This window comes from Canis aureus, chromosome 18 (genome assembly GCF_053574225.1).
Source record: "Canis aureus isolate CA01 chromosome 18, VMU_Caureus_v.1.0, whole genome shotgun sequence".
NCBI lineage: Eukaryota > Metazoa > Chordata > Mammalia > Carnivora > Canidae > Canis > Canis aureus.
In genome coordinates, this window is record NC_135628.1 from 12,089,695 (window position 1) to 12,113,925 (window position 24,231).

The following is a 24,231-nucleotide window of genomic DNA, read 5'->3' on the forward strand; positions in this document are numbered from 1 at the left end:
ATCGCGCCCTGGGCCAAAGGCAGGTGCCAAACCGCGGCGCCACCCAGGGATCCCAGTTATTATTCTTAAATACCTGTACCAAGTATCTAACCTGACTGATTGAAGATGTCTATGGTAAGCAAAATCAGGTAAATGGGCACACAATTCTTAGAACTTATTCTTCTGTGGATATGTCATGTGCTACATTTTAATTTCATCAACTTATTTCCAGCCTCTTTCTGGATGATCTCCAAGTGAGCCAGGAGAACAGAAGCAAGGATAGAATGTTGAGCATAATCCTCCTGACCTCATTGCATGGGCCTATTGGAATAGAGAATTCCATCTGTCTCTTGAAAAGGGAAAGAGGCTATTTCTCAGATGAAGTAAAAGAATCAGTAAGTGGTACCAAACCTCTAGTCCATATACCTTTGATTCTCTCAGTACCAAAGAAAATTATTCTTGTGATGAGGGCATTTTTCCTCACGGTGGGATGTGGCTGGCAGCAGATTCACTGGGCTGGATCACCACTAAGGTTCCTATGGGAGAGCTGAAGAGGCCAAGTCCAGCCAATTCCTGTGTGTCTGTCAGCTTGGGTGCTATAACAAAGTACATAGAGTGAGTGGCTTTTAACAACAGAAATTTACTTTTCACAGTTCTGGAGGCTGGAAGACTGAGATCAGGGTGCCAGCCTGGTTGGGTTCTGATGAGAACCCACTTCCAGAATGCAGACTGCCAACTTCTCATTGTATCTTCATTTGGTAGAAAAAGAGCAAGAGAGCTCTTCGTCATCTATTTCATAAGGACGCTAATCCCATTTATGAGGGCTCATGACCTAATTACCTCCCAAAGGTCCCACCTCCCAATACCACCACATTGAGGGTAAGGATCTCAACATATAAATTTGGGGGGGACACAACATTCAGTCCATTGTACTGCATAACAGAAATGTCCTTCTGACATAGTAGTGTCAGGTAGGAGTTCAGTCTCTTGTTTTCTGATCCATCTGCTCCATGTCACCCACTCCTTCTCAAAGGCAGAGTTACATTTTCATTGGTTTATTTACCCCTAGGCACCACTCAGCTAAATGGAGGTTTAATAATTATAAGAAGAAAATTATTTTCTCACAGTTCCTGAGGTTAAAAATCCAATATCAGGTTACTGTCAGGGGGAGTTTCTGGTCAGACTTGTCTTCTTGTCTCTGGGGCCAGGGGCAGGGGGGTTAGGGGGTGGGCTAGGGTGCAGATATACAATTTAACCCATAACCGGCTGCCATAACGAGGTACCACAGATTGGGAGGCTTAAACAACACTAATTTATTTTCTCATAGTTCAGATTGGTTTCTTCTGAAGCATCTCTACTTGGCTTGTAAACAACCATCTTTCTTTCTTTTTGTTTTTTTAATTTTTTTTATTTATTTATGATAGTCACACACAGAGAGAGAGAGAGAGAGAGAGAGAGAGGCAGAGACACAGGCAGAGGGAGAAGCAGCCTCCATGCACCGGGAGCCCGACGTGGGATTCGATCCTGGGTCTCCAGGATTGCGCCCTGGGCCAAAGGCAGGCGCCAAACCGCTGTGTCACCCAGGGATCCCAACGACCATCTTTCTTTCTGTGGCTTCACATGGTCTTCCTTCTGTATAGGTTTGTGCTCAGATTTCCTCTTCTTAAAGGACACCAATCATACTGGATGAAGGCTTACTCTAATGATCTTGTTTTACTTAATTAACTTCTTTAAAGACCCAGTCTCCATATATAGTTTATATTCTGAAGCATTGGGAGTTAGGTCTTCCATATATGAATTTTAGGGCCCTGGACACAAGTCAGCCCATAACAGTAAAATAATAAGTCAAGAAACTGGGCAAATGATAAGAGGAAAGATGATGAGGATAAAGAATGAGACACGTATCAAGGCTGGGTCCCAACTCTGCCTCTGAGGCCCATAGCTGCCAATGCAGAGAGAAAATCTTGATTAGTTACAAGATACTCATCATGCTTTCCACGAGGATTTAAATGATGTTCTTCCACAAGAAGTGTGGTTTTGTTGTCTAATTAGAAAGTCATGACTTTAATGGTAAGAGACTCAAGCTAGGAAGAAAAAAAAGAACCGCACCATGACAGGCTAGTGGTAAATAAATTCTCCAGTAGTCACGATCTTAGGGATTCCTTCAAAATATGGTCATGAGGCAACTATAGGTATCTCAAGATTCCGGGGGCAGAAAGACCATCCCCAAAGAAGCCCAATGTTTCACAAATAATATATACTTATATGTGTTTGCATGGGGTAATCTTCAAAAATCATCTACTGTAGTTATTTTAAACAACCTCCTTAAATTAACTACAGGTTTTTTGTTTTGGTTTGGGTTTGTTTTGGTTTGGGTTTTTTTGTTTTTTGTTTTGTTTTGTTTTTGTTTTTTGGAGAGGGAGGTGGGGGAGAGGAGCAGAGGGAGAGAGAGAGAGAATCTCAAGCAGGTTCCAGGTCCAGATGCAGGTCTCGGTCTCACAACCCTGAGATCATGACCTGACCCAAAATCAAGAGACGGACCCTTAACCAACTGAGCCACCCCGGCCCACATGGTTCTAATTTCTCAACTCAGTAACAAAAGTCATGAGGGATCCTTAGATCTAAATAGACTCTTCATGGTCTCTAGCATGTCTAGGTCTCTTAAAAACCATTACAACTCAATGGGTTAGAGATGAAGAATGTTCAGGTGCTAGAATCACAAAATTTAACCTTTGACCTGTGTCCTACAAGCCACTTATATCCCCTTTGGAGGAGAACTAAATATTTGTTAGTGAGGAGACAAGAAGGCATACATCAGAAGGATGGCTGAAGATATGTGGTCAGCCTTTCCAGTCCCATTCAGAAATAAAGTGTATCCACAACTGAAGGGAATTATCAAGTAAGCCTCCTTTTCTGCCACAGATAGGAAGCCTTATGTAATGCTAAAGGGTCATGAACTTGAGATAGTCTGTCTGAGTTTGAAATCCAGGATCTGCATTTATTTATTTGTAATTATTTTCTACTTGAAAATAGTTGATACACTATGTTACATTAGTTTCAGGTGTACAACATCGTGATTCAACATCTATGTGTCATGCTATGCTCACTACAAGTGTAGCTACTATCACCATACCCCACTATCACAACACCACTGGCTATATTCCCTATGCTCTTTGATTCCCATGAGTTAATCATTCCATAATTGGAAGCTTCATCTCCCATTCCCCTTCACCCATTTTGCCCATCCTTCCACACCCCCCCTTCCCTCTGGCAACCATCAGTTTGTTCCTTGTATTTATAGGTCTGAATTTTTTTGTTTATTCATTTGAGGTTTTTAGATTCCACACACAAGTAAGATCATACAGTTATTTATCTTTTTTCAGTCTAACTTGTTTCACTTAGCACGATAACCTCTAGATCCTTCCATGTTGTCACAAATGGCAAGATCTCATCCTTTTTGTGACAGCATAATATTTCGTGTGTGTTGTTTGTTTGCGTGTGTGTGTGTGTATCCTATATCTTGGCTATTATAAATAATGTTACAATAAACACACGAGTGCATACATCTTCAAATTAGTGTTTTTTTGGGTTTTTTTTTTTCAGTAAACAAATACCCCGTAGCAGAATTATCTGGTCATGTGGCATTTCTATTTTTAAGTTTTTGAGGAACCTACATACTGTTTTCCACAGTGGCTGCACCAATTCGCATTCTCATCAACAGTCTATGAGAGTTCCTTTTTCTCTACATCTTCACCAACACTTGTTATTTCTTGTTTTTTTTTTTTTATTCTAATCATTTTGACAGGTGTAAGGTAATACCTCACTGTGGTTTTGATTTACATTTCCCTGATGATGAGTGAGGTTGAACATCTTTTTATGTGTCTGTTGGTCATCTTTCAAAAAAGTTCTATTTAGGTTCTTGACTGTCTTTTTATTTTTTTATAAGATTTTATTTATTTATTCATGAGAGACACGGGGGGGGGGGGCAGAGACACAGGCAGAGGGAGAAGCAGGCTCTCCATGGGGAGCCCAATGTGGGACTCAATCCCAGGACCCTGGAATCATGACGTGAGCCAAAGGCAGATGCTCAACCACTGAGTCATCCAGGTGCCCCCTCGCCTGTCTTTTTAGTGGGATTGTTTGTTTCTTGGGTGTTGTTAGAGTCACCATTTATTAAATGTATGGCTTTGGGAAGTTCCATGAAGCTCTCTACATCCTAGTTCCTCATTTGTTGAGGAAGAGAACAATTGCACCTATGCTGGGGTTTGTTATAAGGATTTGGTTAAATATATAAAGCTTACAACAGTGCTTGGCCTTAATAAGTGCTATTATTATTAAGTACTTCTTTAAGCTCTAAAAATTACAAGTTGGTATAATCAGATTTCTATTGTGTGACTAGAAATAAGAGAACAGATTCAGCCATATGTGTATGTTTACATGGCCTAAAATGTTTTTTATATTGTGAACAAGGTTCATGTATTCCGATATGTAATGAGGGACATGAGTTTCTTCATCAACGCCTCATAATGAGGCACGTCTGCATTTAAAGCCCCAAAGGGAATTCTGTTTCCGAGCTGTTGTAATACCTTGCAATTCAGATAGCATCAGCTATCTGCTCTCACTCCAGGTCCAGGCTTTACACATTTTCTTCTCCAACTGGGGATCTTTATTTAAGATTATTTTCCCCAGATGCGTCTGTGTTCACTTTTCTCAGTTGAATCTTGTTATGTTTGCTAAAATCTCCGAGCTCCCTTAAGTCTTTGTAAACTACCTTGGTCTGGTGTGAGCACCATCTCTTGGTGCTGTTATAAGCTTCACTGCATGTCTTCTCTCTGCCAAATCACTAATGATGCTCTTTAAAATTTACATCCAAGACTTTTTTCAGTCTTTTTCTTGCATCTATATGCCTTTCTCCAGAAAATGTCGCTGGTTGGCTGGTTCTCTCCCTTTGTTCTCTGTTATTCATTTTCTCCTCCTCTTTGTCCTTTTGAGAATGAAGGGAAACTTTGTTAACCCAAACAGGCTCACTTATTCCAAGATGGCTTTTCTCCCTTCCTGTACTCAGTGCTGATATGTAACTAGTATAGAACACATTTGAATGGGATAATTTGTTTTATAAATTACAGCCACAGGCTCATCTGTTTTTGTGTACTTTCTCTTCTTTTCCCTAGTATCTAAAGTAATCGGATTTACACCGCTGCTTATGCTGACTCCCTGTTGTTCTTGTGATATGTGACATCTGTTATTTTACAGTACTTAACTCATGTGCACTGGCAGCCAGACACCTACTAGAAATAACAATTAAGGGCATAAATAACACACATCTGCATGAGTTCTGGCACTCACTCAGGTATTAACTCTGCTCACCATCTTCCAGAGTTATTCTCTGCTGCATTGTGACAACCATTGATTTTGGAAAGTTTAGCTTTCCTTCCTGTGGAGATTTTGGCATAGATTTATATAATTGTCCATTTTTGTAGGTTGGGACAAGTGTGTAGTTGTGTATGTGTTGTGTGCTCTTTGATAATTGCACATTCAGGAGAGAGAGACTTTCCCCATTGTATTCTCTTATTGCAGTACTAGCCTTCCCACCTGAATAGTTTTTACAACAGCATCAAGCATGACTCATTGGTAATCCCTGCTGATATAAAATTCATATGCCTGTGTGCTTCCTTCTAAAGGCAGTGATTTGCATTTCTGTAGAGGTTTGAAAGAATAGGAGAGGGTTATTATCTGTTATTATTTGCTGGCCACCCACAGCACTCACAATGGGGTACGAGAGACAGAAAGGAGAGAGGTCAGCTCTTTAAAATGTACGTGTAACTAGCTCAGAGCCAATGGAAGCATCTTGGTGGCACTTTAATTAGCAGCTTGCAGGGTCAGAGGACTCTAAAAAGCTTCCTAACATCTACTTGGAGCCCATGGAAACTGTCACTTCACAGACTCAGGAGATGAGAGAGCTGGCAGAGAACAGCTGTGAATTCTCTCTGCTTCACTGTGGAACAAGATGGCTAGTGCCACCACACTCCTACTTTTTAGAGCTTGGGACTGGGATGCTCCATGGATGTCACTGGCATCTGCTGAGTGCAACACAAAACCTTAAAGGGTTTATTTCCCCTCGAGAAAACAGGAACAAAGGAGGAAGGAATCATCCGAAGTCAGTGACTGAAGGGTGCTTCAGTGGATGGGACTATAATGGCAGGGCAAGCGAGATCCATTGGGAGACAATGGAGCTGGGACAGAACTTGAATATAAGGAGGATTCTAATGGTTAAGTCAGCCTGGAATCCTAAACCCATACTTCCCAGAACTAGCCATCAGAAAGAGAATAAGATGGCTTTTTCTTTCTTTTTTTTTTTTTTCTAAAGATTTTATTTATTCATGAGAGACACAGAGAGATGCAGAGACACAGGCAGAGGGAGAAGCAGGCTCCCTGTGGGGAGCCCAATGTGGGACTTGATCCCAGGACCCCAGGATCAAGCCCTGAGCCAAAGGCAGATGCTCAACCGCTGAGCCACCCAGGTGCCCCTCTTGTGTGTGTGTGTGTGGAAACAAAAGCATGGCTTGTAACACTAACAATTCTCTCACAGCCACCTATTTTTTTAAAACCTTTCAAATGTTTCTAAATGACAGAGCATGAGGTCAGAGAGTTTTCTGTTTGTTTTTGGAGGATGACAGATGAATGAGAAGGTTGAAATAGTTTATATATAAATTACACTTTCTAAACGATAGCATCAGAGATGAGAGCAAAGCTTTAAGTACTAAAATCTGTAAAATATGATAATACTAAATCAAAAAAAATCCAGATATGCAAATGTCCAATGGCAGGGAAATGGTTTAATTATGTTATATCTATATGATGGAATTATTAGATAACCATAGAATTATGCTTCAAGTTATTTTAATGATCACAGAAATGCTCACTTTATAATGCTAAGTGAAAGGAGCATAGTGCAAAACTCTACCCTTAGTATGATACTATTTATGAGAGTGTATGTACAGATGTCTACACACATACACACTCACTCACACTGTAAGGAAACACATCCAATTGTCAGTAACACCGTCATATCCAAATGGGAGCATTAGGGATGATTTCATTTCCTTCTTGATTTTTTTTCGATCTCTCCATGATTAATGTATCTTACTATGAAAATCAAAAATAGATAATAAATGTTTGTAAACCATAGCCTGCTCTGAAAAGACAACTCATCTCATGAGTAGGACAAACATTCACTCATGTGATAGAAATTTAAGATTTTTAAAAGTCCGTCCTGGGGCTCCTGGGTAGTCCAGTCGCATAAGTGTCCGACTCTTGGTTTTGGCTCAGGTCATGATCTCTGGGTCATGATATCAAGCCTGCGTGCTCAGTGAGGAGGCTGCTTGAGATTCTCTTTCTCCCTCTCCCCCTCCTTGCCCCTCCCCTCCCCTCACATGCGCACACTCTCTAATTAATTAATTAATTAAATCTTTTTTAAAAAAATAAGTCCATCTTAACCCAAATCTCTTCTGCCAGTATTCTACAGAAATTTACTCCATAACGTATTTTGAGCAAACAATATATATTGTATGATCCTACTTCTGTCTTTTAAATAAGTAGGTATTCTAATATGTATTTATTTTTACTTATTTGTATTATTTAGTTTACTTATTTGTATTTGTTTATTTGTATTATAATAATACATGTGTCTGGAACTGACCCAAACCAACTGGTTCACAAGCATTAGGTTCTTTTTGATAGACAGCTACAGGCTCCAAAGATTAGAAGTAGGTGTTAGCACGGGTCTCTTCCCCAAAGGTGCCCCATCAGAGGGTATCTAGTCCCATGAACACAGGTCTCAGAAGGACTGAGGACACAAGCACAGGACACAAGATTTCTCAGCAGGCAGGTCCAAATACAGGTGTGCTCACTTCTCTTAGCTCAAAGTGCACACAGGACAGAATGGCATCCTCAACTTAGTGTGCCAGGCTAGGGTATAAGATTAAACTTAATCAGTTCTTACACACTATTCATCATGTGCAGATATGTCCATATAACATTTTTAACCAATTCACACATCACAAATACTAATGATTTTACAAAGGAAGAATCATTTCTAATATACATTGTATGCTAAAAAATAAATGATTATAATAGTTCTTCCAAAGTGTGGCCTTCTGATTAGTCTTTCAATGGTAACTGACCATTCCTTGAATGTTTACCTTGATTAGTACATGTCGAAGATAAACTAATCCACTCTAAGGTACTGATTAGGGACACCTGGGTGGCTCAGCAGTTAAGTGCCTGCCTTTAGCTCAGGGCGTGATTCTGGAGTCCTGGAATCGAGTCCCACCCACATCAGGCTCCCTGTATGGAGCCTGCTGCCTGTGTCTCTCATTAATAAATAAATAAAATCTTAAAAAAAATAATAAGGTACTGATTAAAGCTAACACACATACTTAAGTAATTTATAAGTCATAGAGCAATCAATGCATTTACCAAAAAAAAAAAAAAAAAAAAAAAAAACCCTGAAGAATAACTAGCAAATTATTATTAGTTGTATTCTCTACAAAGAATGGCATTAGGAAGAAGGGGTTTCTTTCACACTCTTCTGTATTATTTGAAGAGTTTACAAAAGCAAATATTACTTTTGTAATATATGTTTATACTAATGAAGTTTTTTAAAGGATGGGATACATGATAATCAGGATTCATCCAGAAATAGGGGCTGACCTCTGAGCACCTTCAGAAGTGCTCAGCAGTGTGCTGGGGATTGGGGAAAGCACAGAATGAACAAGCCATATAAAGAGTGAATTGTGCTAGGATTTTCAGATGGGTTATAGCATTAAGCAACCTAAATGGAAAGCAATTTAAAATAGATTTTTAAGCAGTTTCCCCCTGGCCTTCCTTTCCCCAACCCTATAACCCTGCCTCCCACCGTACATTCCCCTCAGCCCTTTGATTTTAGTGGGAACCTTTGAGAAGTTATGCCCTCTGTTGTTACTATGTATTAATACTTGTTGTGGATTAGTTTATCAGGCTATAAGAAATCATGATGAAACAATTACCTACAAGGGCCAAAGAATAAGTAAGTAAAGGATATAATGGGTGGCAGTTAGTGGTTGGGAGATTCAAAGAGGAAATGCAAGAAGGGGAGAAAGAATAGCGTGGGCCTAAAAGGTAAACTGCAAAGAGATACCCCGAACTCTGGGGGCACCAAGCCACTAGGTCTTTGGGGACTAGAGTTCTGAAGTGGTGTGTGTTGGGGCCCAAACAGGAGGAGTGGAGCAGAGAGGTCAGGGAGCATTAACACCAAATAATTTTATTTCACGATTTTATCCCTTCCCAGAAAAAATACAGAGATAAATTCAGCAGCAGACAGCGCTATGTCAGTCATAAGATTTGCTGCTGCTGATATACATCTGTCAGCTTATTTGCATCAAGCAAAAGAGCTGAAACTACAAGCCGTGTTCATGATAAATGGAGATTTGGAAGACATTTGCTTTATCCGGCCTTTTGCTTACTTAGGCATCATGCAGATACAAAAGACACTGCCAGCATTTGCTTAGACAACACTGAACATAGGGTAAGAGAAGGAAGGGAGAAAATCACTATGAAATATTGCCACTTCCATTGCAATTCTGGAACCGTCATTCTAAATTGTGAAATGCTTGCTGTTGCTGCATGCGAGGAGCAGGAGCCTTTCCTGATTCAAAGACATTGGCAGGGGGCTTCATTTGTCAGGGCAAGGAAATGCATAATTCAAAATGAAAGTCACCTGGCCCTGATAACTTGAAACAAATGAAGCAAAACTTCATTCTTTGGTTCAATGCCAGGGAATCACTTCTGTCCCTCTAGAGAGGGAGAGTTTCCACCCCCACCCTCACCATTTCTCACTTGCTCCCAGACCTTGTAAGCCCAGTGAAGGGAGAGAGAGGATGCTGGGACCATCATCAGGCCAATCAACATTAACAGCTTGTTGTGTATTTAACTTCAGTGGCCTTAGGAAAGTAGCGCAAGGCTCTCACTCATTCATTGTTGTCTCTGTCACTACAGGACAGCTTGATTCTGCTTTCCTGTGTCTGAGTGACTGCAGACCACTCCGGAATGTCTGCTTGCTTCTTTCTCCTGACATTCCTCTTTTCCCCTTCCCTTTCTTCCCCAACGTCGCTCCCCATAAACCCAAAGTCTAACTCGGGCAGCTGGTGCCTGATAATAAGTCCTCCATCCATCCATCCCCCATCTTTTTGACAAATATTTATTTATAGCCGGTTATGGATGAGACGTTTGAGAAGGGAGAAAAGGCAACCGCCCCCACACCCCTTCCAAAGTCTATATCCCTGGAAGATTCTGGAAACTCTGCCCCTAAAGTGACTGTAAACAGTTTGCTGCTATGATCTGTACAGATCTATAAAGAGAAGGTGTTACATAAAAATTACAAATCTATCCTAACAATGCTCCATGATTTCTAGCTGAATGCTACCCTCTTCCTTCAGCAGCTAAGCAAAATGAACCAGCAGAGCAAATAGAATCTGGTGCCCATGGCAACATACATTCCTGCTTTGAACTTGTCAATCCACCACAAGGAAATCACATTAATGGGATGTTTTTCTGCTACAAATAGCTTTCGCTTTCACATTTTAATTACAGGAATAGATTTTTCTTGATTTCTAAATTCTTCAAAGACCTGGGCAAAAAGGGAAAAAAGTAAAATAAAAGTAATGTTGTTTCAAAATGTCCTTGAAATTCCAAGCAGCTTTTTAGTTCAGGGAAGGAAGGTGGAGGAAGAGAATTTATTTGTCCCCATTTTTTCCCCCACTTACAGGACTGTGGAAAGTGAAAGGCTTAGGCAGATACTCTTTCAGCAATTGGTTTCTTAGTTTTTTTAAGATAGTTTCCTCATCTGTAAAAACAGTGATAACAATATCTGCCTCACACAGAGTGTCATGGGGTTTAATTAATGTTCACAAAGTGCTGAGGATAACTGTTAGGGATTATCAATTAATATTGCTGCTTAATCCTGGGTGGGGGAGCCTCAGTTTCACCTCAGGCCCTTAGCTACTTCTTTCATTCACTATCAACCCCAAAATGCTCATTTCTATCTATCTTTAATTGCTTAACTGTAGGCCATGACTGTACAAGGTTATGAAGACATTTTATGAACAAATTAGTAAGTTCATAAAAAGGATGAAATTAGAACCAATTTCCAGCACTGAGAAAGCTGGGGAAATAGGAGATGGCACCTCGATTCCACCATGTATTCTGCAGGAAACTTCAAGGAGGACAAATTTGGACAACAAGAAGGAAAGAAACCATGAATATTTAAGTTGCAGATTTTAGTAGTCTTCGTTCTGACCTCAAAACGAGCCATATGAAAAAATGCTAGAGGAGATAAACACTGTAATTAAAAAAGAGAGTTGACAGTTTCTGATTTGCAAGAATCTATCTCTGGAGCTCTAATAACATTTTTTAAAGATTTATTTATTTATTCATTAGAGACATAGAGAGAGGCAGAGACATAGGCAAGCAAATAGAAGCAGAGGGAAAAGCAGGTTCCTCACAGGGAGGCCGAGGTGGGACTCGATTCCAGGATCCGGGAATCATGACCTGAGCTGAAGGCAGACGCTCAATGAGCTACCCAGGTGTCCCTGGATCTCTAAATTTTTTTTTAAATATTTATTTTTATTTATTTATGATAGACATAGAGAGAGAGAGAGAGAGGCAGAGACACAGGCAGAGGGAGAAGCAGGCTCCATGCTGGGAGCCCGACGTGGGACTCGATCCCGGGACTCCAGGATCACGACCCTGGGCCAATGGCAGGCACTAAACCGCTGAGCCACCCAGGGATCCCCTCTAAATTTTTTAATCTTGATTTTTGAGAAGAATGGACGGAACAAATCTATACAAAATAAAGAACTTACGTGCAGGCCTTGACTTTATTCACTTTTTCTACCTGTAGGCATGAAAGAAAAAAAGAGGTAGAAGATGACCCAGAGCTCTAGGCCCTCCTAGCTCTTCTTAACAAGGAAGACCTGCTATTTACTTTAGGATATCATTGACTAAGGAAATTGGACCAGCTTTAGCCACTTCCTAACAGTCACTGCTATCCGACTGCTTCTAGTTTGTTGGACAAACTGGACCTCGTTGGGCATAGAGTGCAAGCAGAAAATGGCTATTAGTACTCGCTTCCACTCTTCCACTGGCTCTCACAGCTTCCTCTTCTGTGTCCTTGAAGGAAATCCTGGGCAGGTCTGTAGATAAGTCCATATAGGTAATAAAAAATGTCCTCCAAAGTGTTGGTGAGGATGTGAGAAAGTGCTTTGCTGGTGGGAATGTAAAACGGTGCAGCTGCCAAGAAAAATAGTTTAGCAGTTACACAAAAAGTTAAACAGAATCGACATAATCCAGCAATTCCAAGTCTAGGTATATATCCAAAAGAATTAAAAACAAGAACTCAGGGTACCTGGGTGACTCAGTGGTTGATCGAGTCCCACATCAGGCTCTTTGCAGGGAGCCTACTTCCCCCTCTGCCTGTATCTCTGCCTCTCTCTCTGTGTCGCTCATGAATAAATAAATAAAATCTTAAAAAAAAAAAAAAAAAGAAACAACAGGAACTCAAATACCTGTAGGCCAATGTTCATAGCAGCATTATTCACAACAGCCAAAAGGTGGAAGCAACCCAAGTGTCCATCAGCAGTTAAAGGGATAAATGAAATGTGGTACATACATACAATGGAATATTATTCAACCTTAAAAAAGGAAGAAATCCTGACACATGCTACAACATGGATGAACCTTGAGTATATTATGCTAAGTAAAATAAGTCAATCACAAAAGGACAAATATTGTATGATTCCAATTATATTTAGTATACATAGAATAGTCAAATTTGCAGAGATAGAAAGTAGAATAGGGGTTACAACAGGCTGAGGCCAAGGAGGAATGAGTAGTTATTGTGGGTACAGAGTTTCAGTTTAGAGGAAGAAAAAGTTCTGCAAATGGATAGTGGTGATGGTTGCAAGACAATGTGAATGTACATAATGCCAGTAAACTATACACTTAAAAAATGGTTAAAATGGTAAACTTTCTATTCTGTATGTTTTATCGTATTAAAAATTTAAGCCCTCTAAGTATTTTGGGCAACAGAATATCTGACCAAATTTAATACTAAAACTCTATCCAGTTTTACTCCCTTCCTCCTTCCGCCATCTGCAGGACCCGCCCTTGAGGCCAGAAAATGTGCAGTGGGGAAGCCCAATGCATAAGAGCTGTTCAATGAGTACAGTGTTATTAGATGAACCAAATATGCATATGAATCCAAATGAGGAAATGGGACACTGAGAAGGTATGTCTTGATATAAATCAGAAATGCCATAGGCATATCCTATGTATCCAAGAGCAGGGGGCCGAGAGGGTGTTGATATGATGGGGTAAATAGAGGAATTAAAGGAACACACAGGGATCCCTGGGTGGCGCAGCGGTTTGGCGCCTGCCTTTGGCCCAGGGCGCAATCCTGGAGACCCGGGATCAAATCCCATGTCAGGCTCCCGATGCATGGAGCCTGCTTCTCCCTCTGCCTGTGTCTCTGCCTCTCCCTCTCTCTCTCTCTCTCTGTGACTATCATAAATAAATAAAAAATTTAAAAAAAAAAATAAATAAATAAATAAATAAACACACATCCGCCTTCCTCACAGTAGGGCTTTGCACTTAGAACGGCCTCTACCCTCTGACTTCCCTACTGTCCCCACTTCTGACTTGATCCTCTTTCTTTTATGGCCCACTCCAAAGGACAAAAGCATGCACAATGCACAATTGATGGCTAACAATAGAAAGAGCAACGGAACACAGAATGAAAAGGAAAACCCCCATAGAATGCCATTCATTTTAAGGCATGCTGTGGCATCTGGGCTGTCCACAAGCTTTAAAGCAAAGCAAGGCCTCCATCTAGTGGAGAAGCAGAGGTGTCCAACACTGCAAATGTTGGTTGCAAATTTATGAAACTCTCTTCCACCCTCCATATTAAATTTGGCAGCTGTTCTAAAGCTATAAGCCAACTAAATCATGCTTGACAATCATATTTGTTTCTGGCTACTTAATTCATTCATTTAGCCCAGTAACAGATATTAACAACATTATATTCCCTACAGCAATGCAAACAATTACAGACATTTGTAATGTCTCAGCTTCTGCTGTGTCATAGATGCTAATGCATCAGTGAAACTCAATGAAAAAAAAAATGCGTCCCTCAGGGAGTAGGCTAAATAGAATAAAGGTAATCTTTTCTTCTTTACCAGTAATAATGGAAAAAGTGAAGAATCTGACCATTTTGAAAAAAGTCTTTTCACCTTTGGGCAATATATATTTTTATCCATCTAATTAAAACAAACAATACGTCTGAAACTGCAATTCAACCAATATATACCAAGTGATTTTTATAAGAAAGAATGGCAAAGTCACTCTTTATGCTGTAGTGTAATGTGGAAAGTTCTTCAAGATATATGAAAATTAGCATGTGACTATCCAAGACACAGTCCACAAGTAAAATTAAAGGTCTGGGGGTGTAGTCTATACCTTCCTATCACTACTCAGAGTAGTTGGGGGGAAATATCAGTCTGGCAAAAATGTGACCAAGTACCACCAATAATAAAAATTTATGGGGGGAGGAGCAAGATGGCGGAGGAGTAGGGTCTCCAAATCACCTGTCTCCACCAAACTACCTAGAAAACCTTCAAATTATCCTGAAAATCTATGAATTCGGCCTGAGATTCAAAGAGAGACCAGCTGGAATGCTACAGTGAGAAGAGTTCGCGCATCTATCAAGGTAGGAAGACGGGGAAAAAGAAATAAAGGAACAAAGGCCTCCAAGGGGGAGGGGCCCCGCGAGGAGCCGGGCTGAGGCCGGGGCGAGTGTCCCCAGGACAGGAGAGCCCCGTCCCGGAGACGCAGGAGCTGCACCGACCTTCCCGGGGGAAAGGGGCTCGTGGGGAGTTGGAGCAGGACCAGGAGGGCGAGGAGGCCCTCCGGCTCCCGGGGACAGTAACAGCAACTGCGCGCCCAGGAGAGTGCGCCGAGCTCCCTAAGGGCTGCAGCGCGCACGGCGGGACCCGGCGGGACCCGGAGCAGCTGAAGGGGCTCGGGCGGCGGCTCCGCGGAGGGGGCTGCGCGGCCCCAGGAGCAGCTCGGAGGGGCTCGGGCAGAGGAAGAGGCTCCGTGCGGAGGGGGCTGCGCGGTTCCAGGAGCAGCTCGGAGGGGCTCGGGCGGCAGCTCCGCGGAGGGGGTTGCGCGGCCTGGGAGCGCGAATCCACCAGCGCAGGCTCCGGAGCACAGGGCGCCGGGACACAGCCCAGGATCCCCCCTCCCCCCGGGACAGGCAGAGGCCGGGAGGGCCCAGGACAGCGAGGACGCTCCTGCCCCAGCTGAGCAGATCAGCGGCCCCGCCCCGGAGACTCCAGGCCCTGCAGACGGAGTTCCTGCCGGAGCTGAATCCAGGGCTCCAGAGCTGCCCCGCCACTGGGGCTGTTCCTCCTGCGGCCTCACGGGGTAAACAACCCCCACCGAGCCCTGCACCAGGCAGGGACACAGCAGCTCCAACTGCTAACACCTGAAAATCAGCACAACAGGCCCCTCCCCCAGAACACCAGCTAGACGGACAACTTCCAGGAGAAGCCAAGGGACTTAAAGAACACAGAATCAGAAGATACTCCCCGGTGGTTCTTTTTTTGTTTGTTTGTTTTTGTTTTTGTTTTTGTTTTGTTTTGCTTTTTGATTTGTTTCCTTCCCCCACCCCCTTTTTTTCTCCTTTCTTTTTCTTTCTCTTTTTCTTCCCTTTTTTCTTTTTTTTTTCTTTTTCTTCCCTTTTTTTTTTTTTCTCTTTCTCTTTTCTTTCCTTCTTTCTCTCCTCTCTTTTTCTCTTTCTCCCAATACAACTTGCTTTTGGCCACTCTGCACTGAGCAAAATGACTAGAAGGAAAACCTCACCTCAAAAGAAAGAATCAGAAACAGTCCTCTCTCCCACAGAGTTACAAAATCTGGATTACAATTCAATGTCAGAAAGCCAATTCAGAAGCACTATTATACAGCTACTGGTGGCTCTAGAAAAAAGTATAAAGGACTCAAGGGACTTCATGACTGCAGAATTTAGAGCTAATCAGGCAGAAATTAAAAACCAATTGAATGAGATGCAATCCAAACTAGAAGTCCTAACGACGAGGGTTAACGAGGTGGAAGAACGAGTGAGTGACCTAGAAGACAAGTTGACAGCAAAGAGGGAAACTGAGGAAAAAAGAGACAAACAATTAAAAGATCATGAAGATAGATTAAGGGAAATAAACGACAGCCTGAGGAAGAAAAACCTACGTTTAATTGGGGTTCCCGAGGGCGCCGAAAGGGACAGAGGGCCAGAATATGTATTTGAACAAATTCTAGCTGAAAACTTTCCTAATCTGGGAAGGGAAACAGGCATTCAGATCCAGGAAATAGAGAGATCCCCCCCTAAAATCAATAAAAACCGTTCAACACCTCGACATTTAATTGTGAAGCTTGCAAATTCCAAAGATAAGGAGAAGATCCTTAAAGCAGCAAGAGACAAGAAATCCCTGACTTTTATGGGGAGGAGTATTAGGGTAACAGCAGACCTCTCCACAGAGACCTGGCAGGCCAGAAAGGGCTGGCAGGATATATTCAAGGTCCTAAATGAAAAGAACATGCAACCAAGAATACTTTATCCAGCAAGGCTCTCATTCAAAATGGAAGGAGAGATAAAGAGCTTCCAAGACAGGCAGCAACTAAAAGAATATGTGACCTCCAAACCAGCTCTGCAAGAAATTTTAAGGGGGCCTCTTAAAATTCCCCTTTAAGAAGAAGTTCAGTGGAACAGTCCACAAAAACAAAGACTGAATAGATATCATGATGACACTAAACTCATATCTCTCAATAGTAACTCTGAATGTGAACGGGCTTAATGACCCCATCAAAAGGCGCAGGGTTTCAGACTGGATAAAAAAGCAGGACCCATCTATTTGCTGTCTACAAGAGACTCATTTTAGACAGAAGGACACCTACAGCCTGAAAATAAAAGGTTGGAGAACCATTTACCATTCGAATGGTCCTCAAAAGAAAGCAGGGGTAGCCATCCTTATATCAGATAAACTAAAATTTACCCCAAAGACTGTAGTGAGAGATGAAGAGGGACACTATATCATACTTAAAGGATCTATTCAACAAGAGGACTTAACAATCCTCAATATATATGCTCCAAATGTGGGAGCTGCCAAATATATAAATCAATTATTAACCAAAGTGAAGAAATACTTAGATAATAATACACTTATACTTGGTGACTTCAATCTAGCTCTTTCTATACTCGATAGGTCTTCTAAGCACAACATCTCCAAAGAAACGAGAGCTTTAAATGATACACTGGACCAGATGGATTTCACAGATATCTACAGAACTTTACGTCCAAACTCAACTGAATACACATTCTTCTCAAGCGCACATGGAACTTTCTCCAGAATAGACCACATATTGGGTCACAAATCGGGTCTGAACCGATACCAAAAGATTGGGATTGTCCCCTGCATATTCTCGGACCATAATGCCTTGAAATTAGAACTAAATCACAACAAGAAGTTTGGAAGGACCTCAAACACATGGAGGTTAAGGACCATCCTGCTAAAAGATAAAAGGGTCAACCAGGAAATTAAGGAAGAATTAAAAAGATTCATGGAAACTAATGAGAATGAAGATACAACCGTTCAAAATCTTTGGGATGCAGCAAAAGCAGTCCTAAGGGGGAAATACATCGCAATACAAGCATCCGTTCAAAAACTGGAAAGAACTCAAATACAAAAGCTAACCTTACACATAAAGGAGCTAGAGAAAAAACAGCAAATAGATCCTACACCCAAGAGAAGAAGGGAGCTAATAAAGATTCGAGCAGAACTCAACGAAATCGAGACCAGAAGAACTGTGGAACAGATCAACAGAACCAGGAGTTGGTTCTTTGAAAGAATTAATAAGATACATAAACCATTAGCCAGCCTTATTAAAAAGAAGAGAGAGAAGACTCAAATTAATAAAATCATGAATGAGAAAGGAGAGATCACTACCAACACCAAGGAAATACAAACGATTTTAAAAACATATTATGAACAGCTATACGCCAATAAATTAGGCAATCTAGAAGAAATGGACGCATTCCTGGAAAGCCACAAACTACCAAAACTGGAACAGGAAGAAATAGAAAACCTGAACAGGCCAATAACCAGGGAGGAAATTGAAGCAGTCATCAAAAACCTCCCAAAACACAAGAGTCCAGGGCCAGATGGCTTCCCAGGAGAATTTTATCAAACGTTTAAAGAAGAAATCATACCTATTCTCCTAAAGCTGTTTGGAAAGATAGAAAGAGATGGAGTACTTCCAAATTCGTTCTATGAGGCCAGCATCACCTTAATTCCAAAGCCAGACAAAGACCCCGCCAAAAAGGAGAATTACAGACCAATATCCCTGATGAACATGGATGCAAAAATTCTCAACAAGATACTGGCCAATAGGATCCAACAATACATTAAGAAAATTATTCACCATGACCAAGTAGGATTTATCCCTGGGACACAAGGCTGGTTCAACACCCGTAAAACAATCAATGTGATTCATCATATCAGCAAGAGAAAAACCAAGAACCATATGATCCTCTCATTGGATGCAGAGAAAGCATTTGACAAAATACAGCATCCATTCCTGATCAAAACTCTTCAGAGTGTAGGGATAGAGGGAACATTCCTCGACATCTTAAAAGCCATCTATGAAAAGCCCACAGCAAATATCATTCTCAATGGGGAAGCACTGGGAGCCTTTCCCCTAAGATCAGGAACAAGACAGGGATGTCCACTCTCACCACTGCTGTTCAACATAGTACTGGAAGTCCTAGCCTCAGCAATCAGACAACAAAAAGACATTAAAGGCATTCAAATTGGCAAAGAAGAAGTCAAACTCTCCCTCTTCGCCGATGACATGATACTCTACATAGAAAACCCAAAAGTCTCCACCCCAAGATTGCTAGAACTCATACAGCAATTCGGTAGCGTGGCAGGATACAAAATCAATGCCCAGAAGTCAGTGGCATTTCTATACACTAACAATGAGACTGAAGAAAGAGAAATTAAGGAGTCGATCCCATTTACAATTGCACCCAAAAGCATAAGATACCTAGGAATAAACCTCACCAAAGATGTAAAGGATCTATACCCTCAAAACTATAGAACACTTCTGAAAGAAATTGAGGAAGACACAAAGAGATGGAAAAATATTCCATGCTCATGGATTGGCAGAATTAATATTGTGAAAATGTCAATGTTACCCAGGGCAATATACACGTTTAATGCAATCCCTATCAAAATACCATGGACTTTCTTCAGAGAGTTAGAACAAATTATTTTAAGATTTGTGTGGAATCAGAAAAGACCCCGAATAGCCAGGGGAATTTTAAAAAAGAAAACCATATCTGGGGGCATCACAATGCCAGATTTCAGGTTGTACTACAAAGCTGTGGTCATCAAGACAGTGTGGTACTGGCACAAAAACAGACACATAGATCAGTGGAACAGAATAGAGAATCCAGAAGTGGACCCTGAACTTTATGGGCAACTAATATTCGATAAAGGAGGAAAGACTATCCATTGGAAGAAAGACAGTCTCTTCAATAAATGGTGCTGGGAAAATTGGACATCCACATGCAGAAGAATGAAACTAGACCACTCTCTTTCACCATACACAAAGATAAACTCAAAATGGATGAAAGATCTAAATGTGAGACAAGATTCCATCAAAATCCTAGAGAAGAACACAGGCAACACCCTTTTTGAACTCGGCCATAGTAACTTCTTGCAAGATACATCCACGAAGGCAAAAGAAACAAAAGCAAAAATGAACTATTGGGACTTCATCAAGATAAGAAGCTTTTGCACAGCAAAGGATACAGTCAACAAAACTCAAAGACAACCTACAGAATGGGAGAAGATATTTGCAAATGACATATCAGATAAAGGGCTAGTTTCCAAGATCTATAAAGAACTTATTAAACTCAACACCAAAGAAACAAACAATCCAATCATGAAATGGGCAAAAGACATGAACAGAAACCTCACAGAGGAAGACATAGACATGGCCAACATGCACATGAGAAAATGCTCTGCATCACTTGCCATCAGGGAAATACAAATCAAAACTACAATGAGATACCACCTCACACCAGTGAGAATGGGGAAAATTAACAAGGCAGGAAACAACAAATGTTGGAGAGGATGCGGAGAAAAGGGAACCCTCTTACACTGTTGGTGGGAATGTGAACTGGTGCAGCCACTCTGGAAAACTGTGTGGAGGTTCCTCAAACAGTTAAAAATATACCTGCCCTACGACCCAGCAATTGCACTGTTGGGGATTTTCCCCAAAGAGACAAATGCAATGAAACGCCGGGACACCTGCACCCCGATGTTTCTAGCAGCAATGGCCACGATAGCCAAACTGTGGAAGGAGCCTCGGTGTCCAACGAAAGATGAATGGATAAAGAAGATGTGGTTTATGTATACAATGGAATATTACTCAGCTATTAGAAATGACAAATACCCACCATTTGCTTCAACGTGGATGGAACTGGAGGGTATTATGCTGAGTGAAGTAAGTCAGTCGGAGAAGGACAAACATTATATGTTCTCATTCATTTGGGGAATATAAATAATAGTGAAAGGGAAAATAAGGGAAGGGAGAAGAAATGTGTGGGAAATATCAGAAAGGGAGACAGAACGTAAAGACTGCTAACTCTGGGAAACGAACTAGGGGTGGTAGAAGGGGAGGAGGGCGGGGGGTGGGAGTGAATGGGTGACGGGCACTGGGTGTTATTCTGTATGTTAGTAAATTGAACACCAATAAAAAAAAAAAAAAAAAAGTAAAAAAAATAAAAAAATAAAAAAATAAATAAAATAAAAATTTATTAGTCCAATTAGTGGTATGCTTCCATAAGAAATGAAATTGAATTGAATTCCTCCATGTTTTTATTACACAGCAGAAGCTGCAGAAACTTCTGCAAGTCAACTTCTAATTAAAAATTTGGCGCAGTTGATAGACAAATGATTATTTTTTAAAATGTGTTTAGAATTCAGTAGAAAAGTAGTCAAAAAAAAGTAGTCAGAAGAAAATAAAATCAGAGAATGGAATAAAAAGAAAGCTTTCAACAAACTGCAACCAGCAGAGTTTAAAAAAAAAAAGTTAGAACCCCAACGGAGGATAAATTCATGTTCATTCATGACAATCAGTACCTTTAAGATACAAGGACAACAGGATGTCTTCAAGATAAGAACGGAAGGAGTGAGGAGGGCCTGATGTCTTTCATGGAAGTAGGAGACATGGCCAAGAATAGAAGAGATGGGACTATAGTTACTTGGGTATTGCTGAAGAAAGTAGATGCAAGTTGAAAAAGAGATCTGGAAAGTTTAGTGGGGATTATCAACAAAGGGGGAGTAGTGCTATTGTTGGTGAGGATAATGGCAAACGGAAGAAATATATAAACTTCAAACAATAGAAATTCTCCAGGAAAAGGACAGTGGGGGGGTGAGGGGATGGGGAGGGGTTACAGATAGAGTTGTGAAGACTTGAAAAAGTGACTTCAAAAGAATAACAAAATTTAGAATCAGTGTTATATAATTGGCATGGAATATTTCCGGGTACAAGTTTGTTTCATGATACTCTGATGCGACCACCTAATTTTCCAGATAAAATTAAATCTGGTTTGGATCCCTTCCCTTCCTGTTGATGAGAGAGTCAAAATCATCATTATTGATGTACCCTGCTACCCTCTGAGAAATGTCCGGGAATCCTGGGCTAAGAAGTGACAGCAAAATGGAGCAGTCCTGCCCTTGAGTCCACACCTGTCAGCATCCTTCACCTTGTGCTGCCTGACTTGGCCAGTAAGAGCTGAACCTCTGTCCTCTATGACACACTGTGTTAGTTTTCTATGGCAGCTATAACAAATTACCACAAACCTAGTGGCTTAAAAAACAACACAGATTTATTATAGTTCTAAAGCTCAGAATTCTGAAATGGGTCTCAGTGGGTTAAAATCAAGGTTTGGCAGACCTGTATTCCGTTCTGGAAGCTTGGAGGGAGAACCTATTTTCTCATTCCATTCCAGCTTCTAGAGGCTGCCCTCATTCCTTGGTTAATGGCCCCTGCTGCCATCTTCAAAGCCAGCAAAATTAAGTCTTTCTCAGGATACCATTTCTCAAATCTGACTCTTCTGCGTTCTCTTTCCCATTTAAGGACCCTTGTGAGCCTATCCCTCCTGGATAGCCCCGGACAATCTTGTTATGTTAAAGTTAGCTGATCAATGATCTTAATTCCATTTGCAAATTTAATTCCCCCTTGCCCTGTACCTGAACATACTCAGATTCTGGGGTTAACATGGACATCTTTGGAGGGCCATTACTCTATCTACTGCAGACACTATGATAGTAGCTCCATGTGGCAATCCTCTTTGGGAGCTTCCCAACCTCTTTTTACATCACAGTGGAGATGAAAATATTTCATAGCATATTGAGGCTATTTTACAGCAACTGGAAAACCTTATGATCCAGCACAATTTTTGGGAAGCCCTGAAGTCTACACTGACAACAGGATTGATAATAGGGGCGCACATTACTGCTATTAAGGCTGAGGCACTCATAGACCTGCATGTACTGTCTCTGTGGAGTATTCCAGGGAAGCTAAATGGGAGGGGAAGCTCTGCCATTTAACTTGCCACCCCTACTTCTTCCCATTCTCAGGGGATCACTCTCTCACCAGGCCAGCACATATTCATCTTCTTACTGAAGCATTACCTACCCTTGTGTTCCTGTCTCCTCCCTTCCTTTTATGGGGCAACCCAATGTGATTCCTTACTGATGGAGGTTTTATTTGAGTGACAAGTGCTAGAATTCGACTAGAATTCAAACACCTAATGGAGGGTTTATTTGAGCGACAATTGCAAGAATTCAACTCAGACGGTCTTACACAGAAAGAAGTCATCTTTGGCCTTTTATAACTAAGGAGTCCAAGAGGAGTACTAGCTTCAGGCATAGCTGGATCCAGAGCTAAATGGCCCTGAAATCCTCTGTAGCTACCATGAAATAGCTCTTGGCAAAATCAGGTTCATGTCAGTCTTTCTGTTAGCAGTCCCAGGGAAAAGATACTTTATAATCTAAACATGAATTCACTGAGATTTCTTTGGGATACTTTGTGATCAATTTGAAAATATTCTACAAGTGTTGAGAAAGGCAAAATTCTTTTGTTTATGATTATCAAATAGGGGAAATTGTCAGTACACCATTTATTGTGGCTGTAAAATGAAATTTAAATTATATGTTTAGGTGCCTGTGCCGAGACACACAGCTCAAAGGGGTTGGGAGAAAGAGTATTCTTTTAAGGTTTTTAAAAGATAAGCGCCACAACCCCATTCAGGAAAGAAGATCTATCTAAAAAGAGTTAACACTTGACTTTAACTTCTTAACTCAATAAAAGTTTTTCTAAACTTCCCCTTTGATCTTCTTATAATTGAGGAGCAGTATACTAGTTTTCTGAGTATCTAAAGAGCACCAGGATCCATATATAAACTGATTTTGTCTTCTTTCAAGAATAATTTCTCATGAGATAGTATTTCTGACAGTTTGGACATGGTAGATGAACAGAAAATTATTTTCTAATACTAAAATGTCTGACAAAAAGAATGAGAAAAAATTAATAGCAAAAGAGGTGTTACTTAGAATAAAAAAAAATGCTGGATGATTATGTCAGATTCCCAATATATTTATGAACAGATGTCACTCTTAGTTACGGTAGTCAAAATAGCTCTATTCAGCTTAATCTTTTATGAGATGAAGAATTCTCTGTAATGTTTCCAAAAGTCAAATTGCTGAGATATGTGCATTGTGTAAGATGTCAAATTCATTCATTCATTCACTATTTATCAAGTATTCACTCTATGGTAGTCATAGATCTAGGCACTTACGACACATCAGTGAACAAAACAGAGATTGGCATTCTAATGGAATTTCTATCAAGAGGAAACAGATAACATACTAAGTAAGCAAATAAGTGCTGTGGGGAAAAAATGGCGATGAAAGAGATAAGGAGTGCAGAGGAGGGTGTGCATGGTATAGTATTAAATAAGATGGCCCAGGAAGTCCACTGATCAAGTAATATTTGAGCTAAGACTCGAAGAAGGTGGAAGGGCTGGCCCTATGT

At 40.9% G+C, this 24,231-nt stretch overlaps 1 long non-coding RNA gene across 1 annotated transcript in view; it reads left to right on the forward strand.

Annotated features, from left to right (window-relative positions):
- The first annotated feature begins 264 nt into the window (after positions 1-264).
- The window catches only part of LOC144288576 (uncharacterized), a 30,138-nt gene continuing 6,171 nt past the window's right edge, over positions 265-24,231 (forward strand). The window contains exon 1 of the long non-coding RNA XR_013356545.1: positions 265-374. This is a non-coding gene — a long non-coding RNA (uncharacterized LOC144288576). The remainder of the gene's footprint in view (positions 375-24,231) is intronic.